This window comes from Tupaia chinensis, unplaced genomic scaffold, assembly GCF_000334495.1.
Source record: "Tupaia chinensis unplaced genomic scaffold, TupChi_1.0 Scaffold146907_1, whole genome shotgun sequence".
In the NCBI taxonomy this organism is placed as follows: Eukaryota; Metazoa; Chordata; class Mammalia; order Scandentia; family Tupaiidae; genus Tupaia; species Tupaia belangeri.
In genome coordinates, this window is record NW_006206760.1 from 3245739 (window position 1) to 3253080 (window position 7342).

Genomic DNA, 7342 nt, shown 5'->3' on the forward strand with positions numbered 1-7342 from the left:
CACTTAATTACTTTACTTACCACACATGCGTCTCAGTGACATTTGGCTGTTCACACAAATCAGATAGGCCCTGAAAGAACGTGACCGTCAGGGAAGAATGTAAAGTAGCCTCTGAAGGTGATTCGGGAAAACAGGCTTCCAAACTTGTGCTGACAAAGGAATGGTTTTGAGGGGAACATTTGTATACATAAATTATAATATGCTATAAATTGGGACGCTGGATTCCCACAAGGCTGACCATGATTCGAGTCCCAGACCTGGCAGCTTGCCAGAAAGCTTCTCACTTTCTCTCTCTCTCTCTCTCTGTATCTTTCTGATGAATAGTAATAATAATAAATTAAATTAAATAATTCTTTTTAAAAATGTTTGTGAAAAATGGAATTAAAATACAAGTGTATTCTCAAGAAGTTTGGAAAGTCGTACACAGTTTTTTCGTAATATGCATTTTCTGTCAGCTTTTTGAAGACCCTGCGTCTGTACCTAACCGAAGCACAGTGCTGTGGCCCTCCCCTGGGGGATCTGGAAACTAGCAGGTGTGGGTTGGGTGGAGCAACTTCTCTGATGAGCCTGAGGAAGGCATTGAAATAACTCTAGGGATAAACAGCCAAGATTGAGAAAGAAGCCCGCACTGGGGCGAACCCTTTCAAGAATCTAACAGAAGAAACTCTGAGGAAAAAAAAAAAAACACTTCAGGAATGGCTTTAACTTTGCAATCTCCCAGAGACTAAATCTCTTTAAAATATGTATTTAATTTCATTTATGATTATTTTTAAATTTGATCAGAGAGAGACATACACAGAGAGGGAGAGAGAGAGAGAGAAAGTGAGAAAGCAAGCCACCAGGTCACCAGGTCTAGGACTTGAACCATGCTTGACCATTTAGGAGTCCATACCTTAACCACCGTGCCACCTGCTGGCCCTGAGATCAAATCTCTCTCTCTTTCTTTTTTTTAATTTTTCCTATAGGATGCGTGTGTGCACTCACAGGACAGACAGAGTGAGAAATCACCTCCTGCGGGGCCTGCACTGGTGTGAGGTGCTTTTGTTTTTTGTTTTATGTTTTTTTGAGAGGTTTTTGCTATAGGGCACCTATGCTCGCCAGAAAGACAGAGAGACAGAAAGTGAGAAATCACCCCCCAGGGGGGATGACCACACCGCAATCCCTTCTCCTCCATTCTCCTCTTGGGATCTTGGGCACGCACACACATGCGCCCAGTGTGAGTTTAAGCCACCGGGTTTGAGACTTGAACCGCGGTCGACTACATGGGAGTCCAGTGACATAGCCATTACGCCAACTGCTGGTACCCTGGCATGAGTTTTACGCTACCAGATCCAACACTCAAACTGCAGTCGCTATGTGGGAGTCCAACAACATAACCCTTCCACCATTTACTGGTCCCAAGCCTAAACCTTAAAGAGGTGTTACTACCATGGAGATAATAGGACTATAGTCATTTTCTAGATTTTATGGAAGTTACTTAAAGCATCCAAAAAATTGAAAGAAGATTCAGTGTGTATCCACTGCCTTTATTCAATAGGGCACCTATGCTCGCCAGAAAGACAGAGAGACAGAAAGTGAGAAATCACCCCCCAGGGGGGATGACCACACCGCAATCCCTTCTCCTCCATTCTCCTCTTGGGATCTTGGGCACGCACACACATGCGCCCAGTGTGAGTTTAAGCCACCGGGTTTGAGACTTGAACCGCGGTCGACTACATGGGAGTCCAGTGACATAGCCATTACGCCAACTGCTGGTACCCTGGCATGAGTTTTACGCTACCAGATCCAACACTCAAACTGCAGTCGCTATGTGGGAGTCCAACAACATAACCCTTCCACCATTTACTGGTCCCAAGCCTAAACCTTAAAGAGGTGTTACTACCATGGAGATAATAGGACTATAGTCATTTTCTAGATTTTATGGAAGTTACTTAAAGCATCCAAAAAATTGAAAGAAGATTCAGTGTGTATCCACTGCCTTTATTCAATAAGTGTTAACATTCTGCTTTGCTCCGATGGGTGTGTTTATTTTTGTTGAAGCATTTGAAAATAACTTCTAAACACTTACACATTTTACCCCTAAATTAGTCAAAAATAGAGAAATTTTCCAACATAACATAGTACCATTTTCACACTTGAGACAACTAACAACTATCCCCTATTACCATCTAATAACCATTCTACACTCAAATTTATCTAAAAACATCTATGATAGGTAATTCTTGCCTTCCTTCCCTAGGGAAACAATTTGAAAAATCCCAACAAGCTAGCATTCAATCAAGGTATTGCATTTAATTATGTCTTTTTATTATCTTTGTTGCTAACATAATTGTATATATATATTTTTTTTTCTTAATAATCTCCTTTTGAAGAAACATGCCCAGCTGTCATGTAGAATGTTCTGTCAGCTGAAAGTCCACAAGTTTGATGAGATGTAAGTGAATGATTTTGGCATGACTACATCCTACCTAGGTAATTTGGGGTAGTGCATTTTTGTCTCATTAAGAGTCATGCCATCGGGGTACCCTGTATGACTTATGCTGAATGCGATCACTAGATTAAGGTGGTAACTACCAGAACTTTCCACCGAGACACTATTGTTTCCCTCCGTGATTAGAAGCCCATGGGGAGATAATGTTTCATCCCACACATATCCTTGTTCACAGCATCGTTCTCTGAACAAGCTTAGTCCTTAAGGAGAATGACTTTATCCATCTTACGTGCTTAAGCACAGCTCAAGATGACTTCATAAAACTACTTAGAAAAACATGTTTATTTATATCCTGAGAGAGTGCAAGGCGAGGGAGAGAAAGACAAACATTCTCAATCAATTCTCATGCCACGCTCCCCCTTCCCCACCGACCTTGGAACCTTCCGGATCACAGACACACCTGCTCATGCTGGGCATGTACTCGTGACTGAGAGCCGAACCCCAGTCTTCCCCATAGCTTCCAGCTTTGCAGAACCTTGTGCTACTGCTGTATCACCCCAGCTGGGCCCATGGCACTCTTCCTAAAATACCTTCAACAATTTTTTTTTTTTTTTGTATTTCTTATGAATCCTATGTTACAAGAGTTCCTTTGGCTCTTCGTCAAAAACAGCGCAATCTTGCTCAATGCTGATGGAGAAGTTCTGCAAATGTGTAAACATTTCCTGTTGGGGACAGCTGGTAGCATGCAGCTTTGCTCTGGAGACATCCTTTACTTTCCACTGACGCTGAGAGTTTTCAAGAGGACTCACAAAATACAAAGGCCTCCAGGGCCAATAAGGAGTGCATTGTGATGTCCTGAAAGAGGGGCTTCCAATCTTGTTTCCCATTGGAGTCATCTAGGGAGCTTTAAAACCATGCCCTGGTCCTAACCTAGACTTTTTGGGTCAGAATCTATGAGGGTGGAGCCACGCATCAGTCTGTGTGAAAAACTCTCCAGGAGCTTTTATTGGTCAGTCTGGATGAGAACCACAGACCAAAGAAGCTACTTCAAAAAGGAAAGATAATTGTAGCATCAAGCACCATCCACCTTCCTCCAGAATGAGGGTTGCCCAACTTTGCTGCGTGTTGGAATTACTTGGGGAGTTTCAAAATGTCTAATGGCCAGTTTTTATCCCATGCTAATTAAATGGGTATGTCTGGCCATAGAAACTTGGGCTTCAGAATATTTGAAGGGGTCTTGGTAATTCTTTTTTATTTATGAGTTCCAAGTTTTTTAAATTTATATATATTTTAAAATTATTATTCATACACTAAATTGCTATACATCATTTAGATTGTGAAGAGATTTTCCCCAGCATGATATGCACCTCAGTCTGGCCCAGTTGAGAACACCATCCACAACCTCGTCAACAGATAAATCTTACCTGTGTCCCACAAGTGTCCTACCTTTCCACTTTCCCCCCAAATTTCCTACACTCTTCCCCTCCCACACTCTCTTTCATTCTAATGTATGTTAAATTTGGGGACCACTGTCCCAGATATGGTCTTCTGAAGAGTAGTGTGGATTCTGAAATCAGTTGATTTTCACTAATTGTGTAATCGCTTGTCCGAAATCTCTTCACTAAGAAAAGTAGATAACAACGCTAATGCATTTTTTCTTGTCTGGGCTGAGAGACTATAGTTACTAGCATAGAAGAGTACCCTTCTTACCCCTTGTGCAAAGGAATATCGAAATGTTTGTAGAAAATGGAATTAAAGTATGAGTTGATTTTGGTGCAAACATTCCTTGGAATCCATGCATAGTTTTTTTTTTTTTTTTTTGTTCCTTGGAATCAAAGCATAGTTTTTTTTTTTTTTTTTTTTTTTTTTTTTTTTTTTTTTTTTTTTTTTTTATAGTATGTGTCTTCTCTAAACTTTTTGAAATTCCCTAGTGGTGTAGTGGTTAAGGTACTGGTCTCCCCCATGGTTAAAAGAGGTTCAAGTCTCAGACCTGGCAGTTTGCTTTCTCATTTCCTCTTTCTCTAAATAATAATAATAATAATAATAATAATAGATACAATGAAATAAATAAGTCTTTTAAAAAATACAAGTTTACTAACTGATGGCTCTGGAGGTTCAAGGTATAAAATGGGTTTCTGTGGACTGAAATAGAGGTGTTGGCAGGACCACATCCCTTTCTAGAGATGCTGGGGGATGATCTGTTTTCTTGATCTTTCCAACTTCTAGGGACCACCCACTATCCATGGTCTATTCATGGTGGTATCTGCCTTCATCTTTAAAGACGTCTATGGCCAATGTCTTTCTTACATCACATTCAGACTCTTCCACCTCCTTCTTCCACATCTAAGGATCCTTGCGATTACACTGGGCCTATCCAGATAATCCAAGATAAGCTCCCAGTTGTAAAATAGCTGATTAGCTACTTTAATTCCATCTGCTCCCTCCATGCCCCCTGCCATATAGGATGACGCATTCATGGGTTGGGGGCATCAAGGTAGGTACATCTTTTGAGGGCTATTATTTTGTCTACCACACCCTCAACACCTTTTCCTCCTAATCAAGTGCAAATGTAATTGGATGTTTCTGTCAACTGATGTCCTATAAATACTGAGAGTCTTGTTAATGTTTCATGAACATGATACCAACTATTCAGTAGAAGAAACCTACTGCAGGCCTAGTTTCATTATTTCCCTTGCCAATAAATCCCATCCCTGCTGCCCGTTGAAGGGACAGACTGAGGCAGCCCTGCTTGCGTCCTGTGATCCTTCTGCATAGTCACAGTTGATTGGACCAGGGGAGGCCTCCTGACCCATGAGGAAAGCATAGATTGTGTTTTCAGCACTTCATTAGAATTTCTCTTAGGAAGGTGAAGTACAGACATCTGTATTTAGTTTTTATTGCACTGTGGAGCCAAAGACGATTGTAGAGTTAGAGCTGGGATTAGCAACGTGGTCATTCGGTGCCTGTACAAATCAGAGTTTGAAAGGAGCACAGACCACGAAAGCACAGAAGAAGATGGTCGGCAGAAGGGACAGCTGGACTCATTTGCAGAAAGAAGCTGAGATGTGAGACTTTTTTTTTTTGGAGAGGTTTTTGCTATAGGACACGTGCCCTCTCCAGAAAGACACAGAGAGACAGAGAGACAGAAAGTGGGAAATCATCCTCCAGGGGGGTTGGCCATGCAGCAATCCCTTCTCCTCCATTTTCCTCTTGGGATTTTGGGCACGCACACACACATGCCTGGCGTAAGTTTAAGCCACTGGGTCCGGGACTCGAACTGCGGTCAGCTAAGAGGGAGTTCAGCAACAGAGCCATTACGCTAACTGCTGGTCCTGAGATGTGAGACTTTTCAGCCCACAGAGAGAGTTTGTCTCCATTCTTAGGAAATTTTTCTTCCCATAAGCTTGCTTATCTTTTGGAAAATAATGTTTCACCCTTTTTTAAAAGTTTTTGCCTCCTGAGATTTTGGGCACGTGTGTACACATGCGTGGCATCACACAAGATATTAAAAACTAGAACTTGTGACAGCAAAGAGAATTAAAGAGTTAAAATACTAGTCCTGAAGGTTGTAATAAAGTCATCACAACCTTCACTTTATCCATGGAACAGGGCAAATGCGGGAAAGAAAGAAGAATAATCTTTAATCTTCAATCTCATCATCTCAATGTTCTTGACAGTCTATCTTTTACAAATAACAAGGAAAGCAAGTGTATCAGGTAGAAATGTTTGTGGTTAAAATTAGCTGCACACCCAGTTAATGGCAGTGAAACGGCATTTATTGTACTGAGCAAGAAGTCTGGGGGTGATGCCAGGGTCTGTTCTGGGGCTCCATAATGTCAGCAAGGACCCCATGCCTGGGACATTCTCAGCTGTTGACTTCTTTCTTGCTCTCCTTCATTGCCTCATGGTCACAAGGTGGCTGCAGCAGTTTTAGGTATTTGGCTTCCCATCAGCTTTCTAAGGTGGAAGGAACAGGTGGGGGTACTGCATCTGTCTTTATCTCTGAGCTTCTGACATTTATCTGAGAAGGAAACTCCCCAAGCCCACTTCCCCTTCCATCTCTCTGGCCAGAACAGGCTCACATGCCCACTCCTAACACAACACCATCAGAGGGGAACAGGACGACATTGTGGTTCAGACCAAACATGGTTAATCTCCTGTGATGGGAGTGGATCCTCCCTCCTGGAGAGGCATGATTTCCACTGACTGAGGTTTTCTTAGCAGAGAAGTGGATGTCTGACTACTCACCAGCTGTGTCTGCTGACCAACTGTGTCTTCAACAAACAAGCAGTTAAATGGCTGAGAGGAAGAAGAAGGGGAGAAAGAGGATTCGGGAATCCACCAACTTATTCTATTGCAAGAAAGGAGCTCTAGTCATGCCTATGATAGCGGCTCTGATTGAGGCTGTTGGAACCACATCAAAAACAAGTTTTTTTTCTGTATTCTGAAGGGATCTTCTAGGTTCTAGACTGAAGACATTGCCTGGGGTTTACTCTCAACTCTTTATTTTCAAATACTGTTTGAGAAATTCCCGTGGGTGGCAATGGGAAGAGTTGGTAACACCACTGGCAATCCTAAACACTGAACAGATTTGGGTGTTCCCTTCCTCCCAGCCCTCCTGCAAGTACTTCACAGTAAAATGAAAGGCCAACCGATCGCTAACAATTGTTTTCCTCACGACTACTCCACTTTAAAAAAAAATTTTTTTTTTGAGAGGAAGAGACAAATACTCAAGAGAATTTCATGCCATGATCCCACCCCAAGCCCCATCAGCCAGCTGATACCATGAGTGTGTGTGAATAGAATACGCAAGTCTATTAAGAAGCCAAGCCTGGGATCTTCCACGTGGATAAGGCATCACTTGGGCAGCACAAGCCAGCCAAATGCTTTTAAAACTTAATAACAATATTA